This window comes from Oenanthe melanoleuca, chromosome 2, assembly GCF_029582105.1.
Source record: "Oenanthe melanoleuca isolate GR-GAL-2019-014 chromosome 2, OMel1.0, whole genome shotgun sequence".
NCBI lineage: Eukaryota > Metazoa > Chordata > Aves > Passeriformes > Muscicapidae > Oenanthe > Oenanthe melanoleuca.
Window position 1 is genome coordinate 126,690,713 of NC_079335.1, and position 19,758 is coordinate 126,710,470.

The 19,758-nt window shown below is 39.9% G+C and overlaps 1 protein-coding gene and 1 pseudogene across 2 annotated transcripts in view; both read right to left on the minus strand.

Annotated features, from left to right (window-relative positions):
* Positions 1–19,758, minus strand: part of CDK14 (cyclin dependent kinase 14) — a 336,272-nt gene that overhangs the window by 268,499 nt on the left and 48,015 nt on the right. The gene's annotated exons all lie outside the window — the stretch shown is intronic.
* LOC130249796 (pre-mRNA-processing factor 6-like) overlaps positions 6,540–19,758 on the minus strand; it is a 38,869-nt pseudogene continuing 25,650 nt past the window's right edge.

The following is a 19,758-nucleotide window of genomic DNA, read 5'->3' on the forward strand; positions in this document are numbered from 1 at the left end:
ATTCACACAAAACTACAAAACTGATTCACACAAAGATCTTTATATTCACAGAACACATGGCAATAACTGCCTATTAAACTATGTATTTCTTCCCCTTCCCATCTGTGTTCTTAAGTTTTGGCCACATTTTGCACATTTTAAGCTAGCCAGTTAATTTGGGAGCTGTGTTTAACTAAGTATTACCATAGGGAACATTATTTATCAATAAAATATGTCCAAAATGCTACTCCTTTCTTAGGCTCAGAAAACTAAAATGCCAGAACTCTAGAGACAACAGTAACACAGTAAGGGGAGATTATGACTTTAGACTTGGGGAGAAGAAACACTTGCAGCTAGAAAGATGATGGAAGCAACAAATCTCACATATATAAGTAGATGAAAAGACAACACTATGAGAAAAACACAACTTAAAATTCGCTTTAAAAAAATCCTTCATGCCTGGACTTCCATTTCTGGTACAATATGTGGGCAAACAAAGTGGCTGGATTACTTCTATGCATTAAACAATGGTTTGCAATTTATTAATGATGATATGAGCATGATAATACAAGCAAAGGAAAACTTCCATAAAAATAATAAAAATATAATACAACTGAAATAACTCTTGCAACAGGAATATTATGGGTAATTCTCAACAACAAAAAAAGGCATCTCTATTTTCTCAGAAAAAAACTATGTAAATTAAGGTTGTATGTAGAGTGAAACTCACCACCTCACATCACTTATACCACAGTATATACAGCATTTTTAAAGAAGGAACTCCAGCAAAATAATAATGAAACCTTCAGAAAATAATTGATGCAGGACTGAAGCTTTACCCTTTAATCATATTCAGTGACAAAGAAGAAGAACCCTTTAATTGGCGAGCACTGAAAAAGAAAACATGAATCCCTGTCAAACTAGTTATTTGATCCCACACTGATATACAACTGATCTCTTCTTGGAGTATAATTCACATGCTGCATAAAGATAAGCATTCTCCTCTAGAAAAAAGCCTCTTTGCTTTTGTCCTTAACTAGCAACAGCAAAAACCATCACTCTACCATTACTACCACAGTTCATTTCCTTTAAGTAGTAGAACATATGGTGAAATGCTATTTTTTTGTTCAGTTCCAATGGATTTCTGTTAAGACTTAGTTTTCTAAGGCTTGATCTACAACTGAAACACACTAGCTGTCAGTTAAGTCATCAGAAATAATTCAAATAATTCCATTCTATGGCCACATTTTAATCTTTCTGTCTTGTACTAATGGTAACTGCTGCTCTTTTCTTCCTCTCTTTCCCTGAACATGCTGCTGCTCTAAGCTTTCATATGTTGAAATATTCCACTAAGATCCAAACCGCTGTCAACACACTCCTACATAAGCATTCAAGAATGACTACCTAAAAAGACTACCTCACTTTTTGTTATATTAAATAAAGAGAGCATGCAAGAGAAATAAAATCATGACAGAGGTTAACAAGGCAAAAAAAATATTCTGACATCCATGATATAGTATGTATCTAAAAAGGATCATTTTAATTTTATCTTCTACCACCCAACAAATCTGTAACTGTTACAGACATTTATTCAGATACAGCAAGCTGCACAGACTTGTTAGCAGAGATGAAAAAGTGGCTGATCACGTCCTTCACTCACTCATCCCAGAGGGCGTTCAGCCAAGCATGTATCGGAAAAAATTGCCCATACTATCCTCTTAATACAATTATAAATAAGGCTGCCAGAGAGAGAGAGAGACACAGAGAGAAAAGCACCGTTTTTAAGCCTTCCCCTACCTTCTCCTGGTATTTACAAACCGCAGGCAGTGCTGCTGGGGAAGCTCACCAGGGTGGCTGCCGAGAGGTCTCATGTGGCGTTCCCAGCTTCCCACCGCCTCCCTCTGCCTGGATGCTAAGCATTCCCGAGAAAACCCACCCTGACATGCACAGAACGAGCACTGCACAACTTGGGAGCATGTGATAACTAGGCTTCAGGGTGAAACAGGAAACCCCAGCACCCAATTAATCCCAGGGATTTAAAGAAGCCCCATCTTACCGTTTTGCTGTTGCCCAGATCAGGTCAGATTCACCTGCAACTCTTTGGCATCTCTCTGGCAATGTTAGTGTTTGCAGTCAGGCCGGGCTCATTCAGCAACTGAATTCACAACATCTTTCTGCACTAGCAAGCTGAAATGGTACGGCTGTACTACAGCTAAGAAAGGGGGAAATCTAAAGCAGCAAACAAAGAAATCCCTCAAGACAGGGTAATCCCAGTGGAGCAGAATATAAAAGGTACAGATGAGCACTGAGGGTACAATATTTCTCTGTCTAAATTTCATCAGCAATACTATGCTCTTTCTAAAAAGATTTTTTTTTTTTTTAAATATATGATGGACTTGCCTGTGGAGTTCCCAGAAAGGCAGAGTATCCAGGCTCTGCAGCAGCATTGCAGCCAAAGTAACCATGCATATGCTATCTAGGCAATTTACAGCAGTCTTTTTGAAAAGATATTGATTTACAGTGTAGCACTGCCTCAACCCAACACAGAACTGCAGCCAAAATAGCTGATGGTGATTTCACAGGAATTAAGGGGGAAAAACTCAAGATTCAATAAAAGGATGAAACTAATCATTCCCAATTCAATTCTGTCCCAGTCCTAAAAGATATCAGCAAGTTCTAGAGTGACAAAATGACATTATAGAAATAATATACGGGCCCCTGAATACAAGCACTATGGGTATCACTATCCAGTTTTATACAAATAATAAATATTAAAAAGCATTTAAAATTTATTGAGTCAAAATATGAACTCTCAAGTTAGTTTCAGCATTTTCAGGATGAAACTTAGTATTTAATTTATGAATGTACAAAATACACAAAGCTGTGAGTAAGCAATAGACACCTACTCCGTGCTGGGAATCCACTACTCAGCCCAAGCAAGCTTGAGTGTGGCAGGAGGGAAAAGAGGGAGCAGGAGCAAACCCTCAGAGAGGGCTTCACCAGAAAGGAGGCAGTGCATCTTCTCCATCTCCTACTCCTACAGCAACCCCTGCTGGCCTGTGCTTTGCTTCAGATGGCTCCTGGCTCCCCAGAAACCTCCTGGGGTGGGGGAGCACTGGGCAGACTATACTAGGACAGGGAACAGTAATGTGTACATCAGCAAAACCTCCAGGAGGAAAAGAATGCAGCTCAGCTGAGGTGACATCTTCAACAACCTGAAATATTTTTCATTTTGATGTAATGATGAGGTACAACAGTAGCAGGAAAAACACAGCCCTGGCTCAGACCCCAGGCAGCTCCAGTGACCCTCATCACAGAAAACCTCATCACCCCTGGAAATGGGCTCTCCTGTAGAGTTCCACTCTGAAGAAAGCAGAGGGTGCTCAAATAACTCATTTACTCAGGTCCTGCCATAGTCACCAAGACTTACACATGTTGACAACTTCTCAACTCCAGGCTCACACCTGAACCTAGCACCAGTGGCTCCATACACAACTTCAATGGCATAAGCAAATTCTGTAAGACAATACCAAAATTATGTAGTAGTTGTCATCTTTATCCCTCATCTATTTCCCAACCTTAGTCACAGGAGAATCTCCAGACTTCTTAGTTTGTCAATTTGGTTTCTAAGCAGATAGGCAGCTTCAAATCTCCTGAAAAAATAGGACTTCCACTCTCTTGAACAAAATTTTCTTTTCCGCTCTCCCAAGTGTGAGGCTCAGAGGAACACATGAATAAGAGCTTCCAGTTCAAATTATGAGAAAATACTTTCTCAGTGTTTACAATTCTTGGCCTTATTCTGTCAACAACAAATTTGTCTGAGGCTGAGTCAGGACAGAACAGGACAGAAGGATGCTCAGGAAAAAGAAAAAAAGATAGTGAGTAAGCACCTGCAGAGGCCAATATGTGCCAAAAGGCACCATGTTAAGGGAAAAGTAGTGGACAGCCATGGAAAAAGGAAACACAGAATGCAAAAAAAGGCAAGCCAGAGAAACAGGGAACTGCATTCCAGAAGCAAATGAGGTGTTGGGCCAAGGTACAGAGACTGCCAGCAAGTCAAACAGCCCACAAAGTTACAGAATCACAGAATATGCTGAATTAGAAAGGACCCACCAGGACCACTGAAGTCCAACTCCTGACCTTGCACAGGACCATCCCCAAGAATCACACCACGTGTCTGAGAGTGTTGTCCAAATGCTTCTTGAACCCTGTCAGGCTGGGGCTGTGGCCAATTCCCTGGGGAGCTGCTCCAGTGCCCAACCACCCTCTGGAGGAAGAACCCTTCCCTAATATCCAACCTAAACTCCTCCAACACAGCTTAATGCTCTTTTGGGTCCTGTCACTGGTCACCACAGAGAAAAGATCAGTATCTGACTCTCTGCTTCCTCTTTTGAGGATGTTGTAGACTGCCATGAGGTCTCCCCTCAGTCTTCTCCAGGCTCAACAGATCAAGTGACCTCAGCCACTCCTCATACAGCCTCTCCCTACATGGTCATTCACCCTGTCTGTAGCCCTCCTTTAGACATTCTCCAATACTTTTATATCCTTCTTACACTGTGGCACCCAGAACTGCCCCAGCACTGGAGGTGAGGCTGCCCCAGCTCAGAGCTGAGCAGGACAATCCCTCCCTTGCCCTGCTGTGATGCTGTGCCTGATGCTCCCCAGGACAGGGCTGGCCCTCCTGGCTGCCAGGGCATGGCTGGTTTATATTGAGCTCACCACTGACCAGGACCCCCATGTCCCTTTTGCAGGGCTGCTTTCCAGTCTCTCCACACTTGACTGACCCCTCCAGGTGCAAAACCTGGCACTTGCCCTTGTTAAACTTCATACGGTTGGTTATTGCCAAGGGGTCTTAATTTGTCTAAATCTCTCCCTGCAGGGCCTTTCTGTAATGAGATACAACTCACACAAACCTCCCATATGTAGAAGTTAATTATTTTTACTGTATTCAAAAGAATTGAAAAGAAATTTCATTTATTGCATAAACTCTTCTTGTTGCCTTTGTCTTTGACCTTCCTGAAAAGATCCAATTCCAGGGCTTTGGCTTTTCTAAGTGCATGCTTGGAAGATGTACCTGTATTCCTTCCCCATTGCTTGTCCTCAATTCAATCTTCTGTATAATTCCTTTTCATGTTTGAGTCTTATAGGAAAGTCCTTGCTCATCCATGGAGGCTTCCCAGCATTTTTGCTTGGCTCCCCACTATTCTCATTCTCCTCCTTCTCTTCTGCTAGCCCCATTCCTTGTCCTACTCCCAATGCCATTTGCAGATGAGGTTGAACACAACTTGGCTAGAGCACAAACGTGTTCTGCTGCTGCCCATGGCACCACAGAGAGGACTGGGGAACCTGGCTGGAAGGCAAAGGCTATTTAAAATTAAGAATTGGGTTGATGGAACACACAAAGACCCCTGTAGAATAGAAACAGGGTGAAAGAATAACTAACCTAAAAAAAAGTTTCAATACAATAACTAAAAAAAAAAGTCAAATAACTATGGAGCTTCATTTAGATTTTAAAACTCTCCATGGAAGGCAGCTGCAAGTACAAGTTTCACATTATCAGTACTTTAAGTCCTGCCAACACTTTCATCCCAGGGCAGACTGCAAAATGCTATGTGGCACTTGGGAGCAGTTCTTCACCTATAAGGAGGTATTTTTGGAGCTTTTCAATACAATAGTAAATTGCTACACTTAAAACAGAGAAATTACACAATGTCACAGCTCTGATGGTCAATTAACTAAAAATGCTAACCATCTTTTATTAATATAGCATAGTAAAATAATGCCAGTTCTGCTCTGTGTGGTCATACTACACACTAATAAAATGAAGCAAGTAAAGTCCCATTTCCACTGGTCTACACTGAGTCATCTGAGAGGAGGAGAGACAGGGAGCAAGGGAGAAAGGCAGCTAGAACTTCCCTCCTCTCCAAGAGGTAATAAGCAAATGCAGTAATTAGCAGAAGCTTCATACATCTGTATGAGCCTATTTTCTCCTCACAGAAGAAAATGCATGGCTAAGGAGAGCCACTGCTTCTCAACACACACCCTTCCATTTGGACAACTGCAGACTCAACATACAAGGAAAAAAAAGAACATTTTTGAAAATGTACTCACTTGTGAGAGTCATTTTGATGTCTAGCCAGCCACTTCACAAGCCACTGATAATATTTCATGAAGAAATTATTTAACAAGAGCTTAAGAAGCTGAGTCCAAAAATTGAGTGCTGGATGGAACACCTGTCCAAGCCCAGTTCAGATCCTTGCTATCACAGGTGACCATAAAACATGACCCCCTTCCTTAAATTGGGAAGTTTGAGTCTAGTTTGAGTTAGAACACATAGAGTACAAGAAGACATAACCTTAGTAAAACAATCCAGCAGTGATACAAATATATTGAATGCAAAGAAAATAATTTTTATCTTAGGATGGCAAGTGAAGCAGTGGTAATATTGCACAATAGAATGTATGACAAGTTATTCCAAGTACAACATCCTGTTAAACTTGCTTTGCAATACCAATATTTGCACTATACCAGATGTGTTATCTGGTATGGTGGGACTTCACTTAAAAAGTCACTGTCTGAAACAAAATACAATGCAACATAGTGACAATCAGTTTTGCAACTTTGAAGATAAAAATGGATTTTTGGGTTATGGGACTGATTCCATATACAGTTTGCATTTGTCCTCTCATAATCCACAGTTTGGGGAAGTCTTCATAGTGCTTCAAGGCTTCCTCAGAGCTCCTGGGGTGCAGCAATGTTCCCCAGCACCCATTCTAACTGCACAGATTTCATGGAGACCCTTGCTGTGGGGGCACTGCTGTGAGCCTTTGCCTCCTTGCTCTTTCAGAGTCACTGTTCTCTGACTCAAGGTCCGCGGCAGTCAGCCAAATTCCTCACTGTTGGGGTTGGCCTGGGAAACCAAAATGCTTCTGGCTGCTGGCACTGGCCACTTAAATTCAGTTCCTGTGAGCCACAGCACTTCTGCTTTGGGATGGTGAGCAATAGCTCTCTGCAAAAGAGCCTTCAAGGATTCTCTGGTTCCATGGCTCTTTTCAGGTAGGCTGCTTCCAGCCACACATTCCTCTTGCTTGGGAAAACTTGCAAGGAATAAGCATAAATGGCTCAGGCACTCTCCAGAGCACTATGAGTAACACAACCTTCTGCATCTTCCATCCAGGTTGTTTTTGATCTTCTTCTTGCATCCCAATCCCAATCCCAGCTCACATGATTGCCTGGCGCATGGGCACACTTCCAGCTTTATCACATTGCTCAGCTTCTTGTATCTGGTGTTCCCTGTTGAGCTCCACACTGTAAGACCTGAGATGTGATGCCTCTGTCAGTGACTTTCTTCACCATCTGAGTGTTTCCATTGGCTTCCTCCAGTTTGGCAGCAGTGATCCAGAAGTGAAAATCCATCAGGATATTCCCCTGGGCTTTGTTAAGGACTTTATGAGCACTCTCACATGTCTCCAGACTTGCCAGCACCAGCTATGGCTCAGCACTGGTTGGACAGGACTCCACAGCCTGGCTCAGCATGACCCTGGCATCCTCAGGTTGCTCCAGCTCCACGGCTGCTGTCAACAAATGCAAAGTTTGGAACATGCTCAAGGGCCTTCCTAAGGACATTTCTTGGCACAGATATCCATCTCCAGCTCTGCTGTTCTGATATAAATCCAGAAAGACTGTGGAAGGTGCCAGACAGCCTGGGCACAACAGCCTTGGTGGTATCTCCAGGCTGAAGCTGAGCAGCTTCCAACCAAACACCTTCAGTCTCAGGGCACATCTCTGATCCTTTCATCATGTGGTTTCAAGCACCTGGAGTTTGCAAGTGACCTCCTCCAGTTGAGCTGATGCTATCCAGGCTGGTGGATGATGAGGATTGGTCTCTTGGACAGATTTTAGGAATAAACAGGCTTTTTTTGATATCATCAATATCTCCTCCATGTGTGGGAATCATGGAATTCAAGTCTGTCGAATATCCTTTTGAGTCCTCTACAGTCTGGCCACCCAGAGAGTCTGACACCTGGCTTAGCCTCACTCATCAAGGTGCTCCTGGCTTGGCCAGTCTTCCTCCAATTCACTGTCCCAGGTGCATGAAGCCTGGTGTCATTCCTCCTGGGTATGGCATATTCATTCCCCCTGGATATGGAGTATTCAATCCACCAAACTGTGCCTGGTGTGGGTCCATGAAGTATAATGCTCCCCTGACTGTAAATGCTTTGCTAGAAGCAAAGGGACAGGAGTCATCTCATACCGAGGATTCCTCTGATGCTTGTTCCTGGCATTCCCCCTGGAATACTCAGCCACTCCTCCTCAGTAATCTCCACTAACTTCCATTTCAAGTCTGAGAACTGCTGCTGAATTTTAGGTTGTTCCATATGGTATTTTCCTATTTCCTCTTTTTCTTGTTGTTCCCTTCTCTCTTTCCTGCTTTCATCCATCCTCTTATCCAAAGCCACATAAACAGCATCTCTTTCCCCATCACCTTTTCATAGGGGCTACTTGAGAACAGGCTCCCAGCATAGCCATTGAAATTGTCATAACTGTGTTATTCAAGTTCTCATCTTCATCATCTGCTCTCTGGTTCTGCTTCATCTGGTCCCCCACAGCTCTCTTCCCCAGTGGGGGATATTCATCCACAGGGTCACTGGCACCACAAGCAGGGCTGATGTCACAGTGGTGGTGAAACCTGTGGCTCTGCAGCCCAGCACAGAGCCCAGGGCTGTGGGCAAGCCCAGGATTAGCTGCTTCTTCTCACAGTGGTGGTGTCCCAAGTCCCTAGAGCACCCTAGAGTTTATATATGGTCAGATATATAGTCCCCAAAGTGGGGACCTTCACAATGGAATGATGTAATCCTGTAAGTCATAGGATATTTTGGGGGGTCCTTGATGGCCTAGGTCCTCACAGCTGTTGAGCCATTATGGCCCATTGGCAAAGAAGACTCCCTTTAGCTGGGTGTAGTTATCACAGCTGAATCAATCTGTGAGACAAAAAACCACTAGCTTGCTACCAAGGGTTTGCCTCTTCCCCTTACCAAACACCCAGCTGGCAGCCTGAGGGCTGGGTGTGCTCTGGGCAGCTACTGCAAACAACCCACCATTACGAGTTCATCAGAAAAAATGTAGATGGGAGTAGAATACACAGTTTGGTTACACCCCACAATGTAACCCAAGACAACTAGAGAGCTGACAATACTCATGTTTGCAATCCAAAAACAATTAATTTAAAAAAAAAACACTAATGAGGAAAGGACAGTAATATTTCTGTGACAGAAATTTTAACGATGAATACTAGGAGACAGACTTTAAAAAGTTTTTATTTATAGATAATTATAAAGAATTAACAATAGTTTTTAATATCTACTAGTATAAATCCCAGGAATGAATCCCTGAAAATGTTTCATTTTTGAGCTACATATATTGCTACAGCTGATCTCATAGAGGGACAAAGCTCAGAGATATCTTATTTCAAAGTCATCCACAGTATTTGAGCTAGGACAAAAAAGCTTTCTAGAAATGAATTAAAACTTAACACAAAATGATGAGTTCACCTTCATCTCTTTCTTAAGTTTAAATATGTCACATCAAAATTCTCATCTTCTTTGAAAGCACTGGAGTTCAGCCTCCCTTCATTCTCACTTTGAGATACTCACATGAAATGCTTTGGGTTTGGGTGCATATTGGGACCAGGGTTATTTAATATCTTCACTAATGACACAGATGAAGGGATCAAGTGTACCCTCAGCACATTTGCTGATGATACCAAGCTGAGTGGTGAGGCTGACACACCTGAAGGACAGGATGCCATCCAGAGGGACCTGGACAAGCTGGAGAAATGGCCCATGGGAATCTCATGCAGTTTAATGAGACCAAGTGCAAGGTGCTGCACCTGGGCTGGGGTAACCCCCAGACCCACACATGGGGGATGGATGGATGGATGGATGGATGGATGGATGGATGTGGAGCAGCCCTGCCCAGAAGGAGCTGGGGGTGCTGGTGGGTGAGAGGCTGGACATGACCCAGCCATGGGCACTCACAGCCCAGAGACACAAACGTGCCCTGGGCTGCACCAGAAGCAGCGTGGGCAGCAGGGCAGGGAGGTTTTGTCCCTCTGCTGTGCTCTGGTGAGAGAGACCCCACCTGGAACACAGCACCCAGCTCTGGGTACCAGCTCAGGAATGACATGTACTGTGTCATTTCTGTTTTATGAGGCTTAATATTTAATATATTTATAAAACCAGTATTCCTGCAATAACTTCATGACAGCTAGTTTTGTTCTCTTTTCTTCTCCTATTTGTTTCTGTTTACCTTTTTTTCAGAGTACTGCTTAACACCTAATCACTACCTTCACACTGTCATCCCATTATCCTACAATTCTTATCCAGAACAATGTAATTTGTTTAGACTCACTATTACATATGTATAACTGCAGTTAATTTCTTCATATGCATTGGTTTATACATATTAGCATGAAATACCATTATCATTTTATCATCCAAATAATCTATATTGCAAAATCCCTGGGCAACTTGAGGCAGTTCAACTAAATAACTTTTTTATAATACATCAATTTTTCATCCCTCTTCCATGTCTTCCTCTCCTGCCTGGAGGGTTAGTTGCTATTCCCTTCTAAGTCTCAAAAATGGATATTTTACCAGTTCTGCATGTAACAGATGTATAACCATCACACAAATCACAATGACTGGAAAATCTGATGTTAGCAAAATACTGGGTTAGATGGGGGCATGACATGAGATTAAACAAGTGGTTGACTAAGTAGAAACACTCAAGTAACTCCTGATTTAAGAATACTTTTGGTCTTAATGAAAAAACATGAGGAGCAGCTGTGAGAATCATCTCTCCTTCCAGCTCTATTTGTCTAGAAGGCTGCACTAGCTAATGGACAAGGGTTTCACTGCAGTCACCCATACTTTTGTTCTTTACTAATTAAATTTGCATAGAATGATGATCAGCTAAAAGGCATGTCAGATCTCAAAGTGATGCAATGCTGAGTCAAGCACCCACAGGAAGCAAGCACCAGAAGTGCAGGCATTGCACTAATACTCATCTGCTCTTTGGTTAAATACAAAGGGTTGGTTTTGACCTATAAAACCCTTTACTGTCTGGGTCACTACCCCTTGCAGACTGCTTTTCTTGTCCCTTTTTATCTCAGTAATTCAGACAAGAGGGTTGTATTCACCTGGGCATTCTCACTGAAGGGTACTTCAGTCCAGAAGCTGATAAAGCTTTAATGCATGTTGAGCAGCTTATCTATTTTCCCAGCACTTTCTTAGGTGAGAAATAGAAAGCATCTCAGGAGGGGTGAGCTGCTGAAGATAAAAAACTACAGAAAGGACAAGAGAAAAAAGCCTCTTCCACATACTATTAAAAATACTTCTGTGAAATACAGTTAGTGGTGGCACAGCTCCTGCAGCTTAAATGTTCACAGAGCACCCATCCTCACAGAGTATTTCACCTAAGTGGTTCTTTCCTTTCCCAGACCATCTCTTTCCACACCTCTAGAGCTGAACCCATTACAGTATGGTCTAAAATAGATTCCCTATTGTCCTATGATCTTATTAAGTAGAAGAACATGGATTTTCATGTGATAGAGCACAGTGGCTACAGTGGGCTGGGATGGATTTTTACATCAAGAGATTTATTCAAGACCATGTTGCCTATAAAAAAAAATCAAGTTTTAATAATTTTAAAGGAGCAGAATACCAGCTTCAGAGGAGGGAAAGAATTTTCCTTACCTTGTTTCAGATTTTCATTAATTTCTTGAAAGGAAATTTTAAAGGAAACATGCTGTTTCAGTCTAACATTCAAATTCAAATGAAACTTCTTTTGTTTAAATGACATGGGAGAAGATATTGATTACTTTATCTAGGTTGTATCTATCTCTTTTGTATCAAGTTGAAGAATCCTATTACATGAGGAAATAGAAAAATTAAGGTCTATGACAAACAAGGGGAATGATTCCACAGAACTGACAGGTTGAAGGCTGTGAATGAACATCTTCTTCCATTTAAATCACCACTACAGGATTTACAGCACAGTGTTTCAAAACTCTACAAAACATTTAATTTCATTTTGCATGAGAGCTCTCTGTAATACTGAGGTGTGTGAGAGAAGTTTGGATGGTGATGGCCTCCAAACTGAGAGGCTCATCACCTGTCAGGGACTGAGGTAAGGCTGACTGGCTGGTATCTCCCTGCACCCTCCCTGCTGCCCATTCCAGAAGTCTGGATGATGTTTGCTTTCTTCCAGTCTCTTGGACTGGATATCATGACCTTTCAAGGAGGATCATGAGCAGCCTCCCTGTGGTGTCCACCAGCTTTCTCTTCCATTCATGGAAGCACTAAATCCACTTGTAAAATCTTCTGGGGGGAAAAGAAACAAACCTGGTACTATATTTAATTTGTGACTGATTTAGCAAAAGACTACAATGAAAATTATTCCTACTGTACCATAAAACAAAGTCAAATTCCCTTAGAGCAATAATTCTCACACTCTATGATGTCCCATGACTATCTACAGGCAGTTAAAATTATATAATGCACTCTTACCTTTTTTTCCTTAAAAAAACCAAACAATAAATTCTCAAAAAATGAGACAATGTGAGCTAAACTATGTAGGAGTGAACACACTTTCTTAGAAACTTCTTGTAAGAAGCAGAGTCACTGATGCTCCATTATTCTGTTGTTCTTCCAAAGTAAGATGTCTTCTTAATTGATACTTAAAAATAAAATTAGCATTGCCCTAGCAGCTTAGTCATTAAAACAAGTCTTCACTCTACTAGACTCTTAGTAGACAGAGAAGCATTTTTTTGTTCAAAAAAAAACCCTTACAGCATCAGGAGCGAAACAAAAGTTTTGCCATAAAAACCAATATGACATTTAATTATGAATGGTAAGTGGAAAAAGAAGTCTAAGGCAAGAGAAGCATCATAACATAAATTATGATTCCCCTAGAGTGTTTCAAGGACACACTGCAACCTAAAGTTTAACTGAGGAAAGGTTTGAAGAAATGTAAATGCTGCAGAACACATCTTTATAGATATGATTCCAAATAGAAGTGGGAGAGCAGCATAAAATCATGGCTGCTGTCTGACAAAATTTTAACAAAAATGACTGAAAAAAAATCCTGAAATGCTTTTAGAACTTATAATATTGAGGGCTTACATGTCCAATAAAATATCTGTCTGTTCTCAGAAAAGGTTGTGGAAATAATTTAAAATGTAAAAGGACAGTACTAGCAGAAACAATCACTATGGCAATAAAAATTCAGACAAGAAGAATTCAAACAAAGATTCCACTGAAGCCACTGTGGTATAAAAAAACCCAACAAAAGATGCTTTAAAATGTCTTATGGTTGCCTTTGAATTTCATATGCCAAACACAGATCTGATACTTCCAAAATAAACAGTTTCTATTTGAAATGTTTCAATGAAAATACACATCTCATACTGTATTACCTCATATGTATATCTCATACCAGAGGTGTTTATATTCCTGGGGAGTCCCATTAACCTCTGTGCAAGCAGTATGTTGAGAGATAACCATACAAAAGGCTGGTTGTTCTTTACCCACCCATGACAGCACAAACCACCAATTACAACACATGCACAGATGGCTAATTGGTTTTATCACAGTTTTCACAAGCCTGGAAGGGGGACACCACCTTTCCCAATTTCTCTGAAGGTTAGTACCAGCAGCACAGAACCAATTCATGTGTTGAGGTCCCCTGAGTCGTGTTGCCTTGCTTGGTCAAACAAAAAATATAAAATTGTGTAGTAGTTTACATGATATGCTTAACACCCCTGATTAAACTTTATGTAGGTCTTCAATGCACATAGAGATTTTATCTCTCACTTACTATGAAATGCTGCTAAGAAGATTATCACATAAACAAAAATTCTAAACATTTCAGAACAAAGTTTATAAGACTCACAATTAATTTGTCAGGAATGGCGACACTGAAACCCCAATAAAAAAAAATGCAAGAAACAGTCTCCAAAACTAAAAGTAAATTTTAACAGAGAAGGAACAGCTTCCATCCCAAAACTAGCTGTGTGTAAGTTCTGCATATCAATGTATTTCACACCTATTTGCTGAAAGAGAACAGGGGGACTGAGGACTCCACAGAGAGATCTGAATTCCCAAAAGGACCTCCAAATATTAGAGATCATCTTCTCCCACAGTCCCAGAATTTGCCCATCTCCCTGAAACCTGCCTCTGATCCTGCCTTTGCTCCTAGCCCTCCATACCCACTCTGATGCCTTCCCTCATTTACACCCATACACACCAATCTGCTTTTCCAATATCTTCCTGAATCCTCCAAATTCCTTATTAGGCTCTTCTTCCTTGGAGGATATTTCATATTCTCTGCTTCATATATTAGAAGCACTGAATGTATTCAGGGGAAAAACAGTATCCTTGCACCTCAGGTTATTGCCTGGATCCTGAGGGGATATGTCCAGGAGCTCTCTGCCTCTGTCCCTTTCCAGATGAAGTTCCTTTTTGTGCTCTAGCACATGCACAGGTAGGCTAGCACAGGTCCTTTAAGGAATTGCAGTGTGCTTTTACAATAGAAAATCCAAGAAAATTTCAATCATGCTTTAACAAGTCTTCAATATTCATTAATTAGGAGTATTTTTGGCATGCTGATTTCAGGAAAAGCTGGATAAAATAACAAAAACAGAAGAAAAATCTTGGGAATAAAGTCTAGCACTTTTCAAAATTTAAGTGTTTGAGACAATGAGGATGTGTAATTTCTAACATTACCAACCATTCCCACACCTCCTTCACTTTTCTGAAAATTAGGAACTGCAAACAGTGTGGCTTGCAGAGTGAACATGCAGTCAAGTCAGGAAAACAGTTCTATCTCAACATGGACTCTGGGATCCACCTGTACTCCTTCAAGAACAGGGAGAGAAAGCAAATCTTGGAATTTTTCTCAACAAGGGTGCCCTCCATCCTATCCTCAAAAGTTTATACTCACTCTTAGGCTGGAATTTTTCTGCTTCAAACAGCCACTGAAACTAAAATGACTCAATGTTTTGATAGGCCTTCTTATTGACCATGTATTTTTAAAACACAGCTGGCAAGTAGGGGCCAAACAATTCAATTCTATCTTTAAAAAGTACAGCTTAATCATCTTGGCTCACTGAGGACTGCTTATTAATATGATTACCAGCAAAGGCTGCCAGCAGTATTTACAGAGATCTGAAATCAATTCTTGTCCTATACTGGAACAGTTAGACTATCCTTTTCTTATCCTTGTTCTTCCCTGCTAGTAGGAGATGTCTCATCACTAAATAAATGAAACAGTCTTTGCAGACACATCATTCCAAGGACCATGCCAGGCCAGAGCACTGCCATTTCCCAATCCATTTCAGTGGAAATTGAAATGTTAGAAATGCTCTCTGACAAGACAGGGGGAGTTCAGTACGTGAGAGAATGTACCAGCCTGGGAAATACAAGTTTCCAAGTTGTTGTGTTGTTTTATATGATCTCAAACTTCAAGGAGTTTGGACTTGGGATTTGCTTGTGCTAAATTAATATTTTAGCCTCTCTTCTGACTCTGCCAACTGCATCCCCCTAGAGCTCAACTTTTGAGAGGGCAGGGGGCAAGCTATCATGGAATAATAAACTGCATAATACGGCATAAACAGTAGCAAACAACACAGATCAAGTGCACCCCTGAGGTCACTTTCCAGAAATATTCATTTACATTTTTTAATTGCTGCTTTTCATTTCAAACCCAGGTAATATAAACAACATTAAGCCTGCCCTTATCAAACAGATGTTCTTTAACCAAAATCTGAAGTAATAAAAATGAATACCAATTAAGGCTATGAAGGTATGAACCCATTTCCATACAATGCACTAGGAAACCTGCATATTAGTACTAGAACAAAATACCTAACAAGAGATTTCTAAAAGTGCAAGTAAAAACCAGACAAAATTTTAAAAACCAATTTATTATATAAACATAAAGTCAAAATCCCACAAACCTGGGTCTTCTTTTAGCAAAGGCCAATCCATGAAGATACATGAAATACAGCCATTAATAAACACATAGTGTGAAAAAAAAAGACCACCACAAAATAAAGACAACCCCCAAAAAAACATCAAAAAAAACCTCAAAACAAACAATTCAGAATTTCTGTCTGAAGTCCTACATGCATTCCCTGAATCACACATTACATATAAGTGGCATACTTTATATTCATGTAAATCCTTTCTGAACTAAGCCAAATGTTAATGTAAGTTTTGCATAAGGCCAACTGACATATTAATATGATAAAAATTATGACTGCTCCCTTTGCTCTTAATGTAAACAACTACAGCTAGAGAGAAGGTAGAGAATTGGAAATAAAGTGCTTTTTCACAAGAAGGTGCCAAACTTTAGTCTTGGCAAAGGTTCATTTCATTGTTTTTGACCAAAAGGCTAAAAAAACCACACGAATCCAAAAAACACATTAGAGAGGATAAAACTTCTTTGTGCTATGGGAGAAAAGGAATGCAAGCAATACTGAATAGCTTTTGTCTGACTTCATCTTTGTATTTTCAAGGCCACCCTCCCTAATACCCTAACATCTGAATATCTTCAAGATGTGCTAAGAAATCTATCTTCAAAATCCACTGAGAAAAATACTAATTTCCTTCTCTGTCAGATGGAAAATTAAGGCTCAGATGTTTAATAACTTGCTAAAAGCAACATAGCACTTTCTCTGCCAGAAGAAACTGTATTTGAATACAGGTTGGTTCTGAGGTTAAAAGTACTGTGAAATCTAATGCATTCATTTAGTCCTGGCCCTTTGTACAAATTTTACACTGCTATCAGCTTGTCAAATTCCAATGAGAAGATTTCCTTCGATGTCACCTTAATGTCTTACACTCAGTGGAATAACCTCAGGGTTTTAAGGTCTGCTGTTAAACTATTACTTTGGCTTAACACCAGCATCAACAATTAGTATTAAAGACATGAAGTAAAATTAGATCTGAGACATTGTGCACTATACAATAAACATGTCATCTTTACTACCTCCTTTCACATCTCCCTTCTGAAAACATTGCCTTCACTCACTGCAATCTATTAAGATGTGCTTCTATCATAACATTCCCTCTAAAAAAGGAATCATGTTTCTTATTAAGTGCTGAACTGCAACTGACTGCAAAGCAGAACCCTAGCAATATTTTAAAAGCCATAGAATTCACTCATGCCACAACTAGAGCAAACACTTCAAACAAAATGTGCTCTAATTCACTCAGCTTAATGGGAAAAGTAATGCCATTATGGAAATGTGTGGACATTGCACATAGTGCAAGGTCAGTCAGCAGTGCCTCATCTCCATAATGTCTTGGCTCCTTGTAGGCATTTTTAAAACACATCTCATATAGTGGATTCTTTAAAAATTTGTACCAGAAAAAATTCATAGTTGTGATATAGAACAAAAATATAGAAAGCAGCTTCTTAAATTTAACTCAGTCTGTGAGCTTCCTGGATCCCTACTCAAGTATCCCTAACTGGACACACCTCTGGGGTCAGACACACTGACATGTGCAACCAGCACACACCAGCAGGCTCACACCACCTTACACCCCTTGCCATCCCCTGTGCCCACTGACCCAAACACTGACTGATCCACAAGTGCTTGAGCACATTCTGCATGTGTGACACCAAAATGCTTCTGAAGCAGTTTTTGAGTAGGCAGTTCTAAAGTCCAGCCTCCTAAGGCTTTATTAAGCTTTATAAACCTACATCCAACACTCAATCAAATTTAAAACATTTCAACCTTAATTCCCCTATCATACTGCATGTTAAACATGTTAAGAAAAAAACCTTTCTCTATCTGCTCTCAGAACTAACACTGCTCTTTCTCCCAAAATTTTCAGCAGAATGTGAATATTGCCTGACTTTAAGTCACCAAAAATTTAGCTTGAGTAGCAACTGCAGGAAAAAGGCTCCAAAGAAAGGTGCTGACAAATCCAGGTAGAAGTAATATTTTCATGGTTACTAATGACAGTCAGAAACCAGCAGAAAGGAATTGCATTGAGCTCCCAAGAATTAGCATTAGTGGATCAGCATTAATACAGGCAATAAATTTGCAAAGTGTAATGAGGTTTCAGAAGACAAATAGGAAAGTCAATGCACATGACTCCAGGCTTTGTTTCACCTCCCTCACAAGTGTAAAAGTCATGACTTTACTTATCAGGGTACATTTCATATAACCTGCATGGCAGACTCAGTTCTTAGGGAGGAGAGGGTTGTGTTTTCCTTTTTTAAATTGCTTTTATTCATGTAGGGTTTCTTGTTTTTACACAAACAGAAGCACAAATCAGACATAAGAAGCTTACATAAGAAGCAAAAAGTCATGGGAAAACATTTTGCAACAAGTACATGATTTTTTTTTAGAAATGGCAGCATTGCATTAATATAATTAAAACTGTTTTCTTTACTTCGTGCTATAAAAAGAAAATTACCTCCAAATGCAAATTTGGTGACCTGTTCTCAGACCCATCAGCTGTTGGCTTCTTTGATGAGCTGTGAGTCCTCAACTAGACCTTTATTTACAGAACATTGTTAGATTTAAGATTTAAGCCCATAATCTCTATGTTGGATGTTTTACCTTCAAGAATAAAAGCCACTGGCAGATACAGAAGTTTGTCCTTCTTATTTCCATAGAAAACAAACTATAACCATCCCTTTTAATCAAGCAGAAAAATTTATTTTAGAACTTACAGTAAGCTTGTGATAAAGGATTGTCCTTAAATGGCTATATAATATGATATATATGGTAATAAAAGAGCTGGTTCTGACTAACTGGAAGTGTTGTATTAAGTTTGCAATTTCTTTACAGCAAGAAATATACAATGATGAGCTCCAGCAACTACATATGTATTCATATTTTCAATTTATGTTTTACTATTAAAAACCAAGCAATTGAAGTCTAATAAATAGAAATTATTTCCATATAATTTGTCTTAAGCATCATTTAGAAGGAAACTGGAACTAAGATGGATTGATACCATGATTTAAGACGTTTGAGTAAATAAAACCATTTTAAATAGTAGACAGGAAAAACCACAAAAATAAATTTCATCTTTTAACAGGTACATTATTGTCTGCATTAATTGTCTACATTATTAGAAATCAGAAAAGCTCTTCATTGTTATTTTTTGGAAGAACTGGTACATGTCATCGCTCCAGGCTCTTATTCACAGATACACTGAAGATAAGAACAAAGCATCCTGATTTTCAGCTACTATCTACCTTCCAGTTTCTGAATGAACTACCTAGGGAATTTAAGAAAAAAAATTGTTGAAAATTTTAATTCTGCAGAAATAACTATTACTGTCAAAAACTGATTCAACATTCAAGAGGTCAGCAGTCTGGCTTGAAACTTCAGTATAAGAGTATTTCTTACCCCACCCAATTAAACTTTCAAATTTTTTTTCCAGTCAAAACTATCCTGAATCATAGTGCTTTAAAGGTTGTCATAACATTTAAAAAATGTAAAATTTAGAACTTTTTTTCATTCACTTGTCTTTAAAATGCTTTTCTACCATCCTGTCTATTTGCATAATGCAAAATCAGTTTAGCTGTATAAGGACATACATAAAATACTTTTCCTTGGCATGTTTTGATGCCACCAAAAACACAGAGAAAATCTTCTGCTGTTCCTCTGATTTCACTGCAGTCCCAAATAAGCCACATTCTGTATAGTCTACTCATCATATCAGAGCTCACCATTAAAACACTATCTCAGTT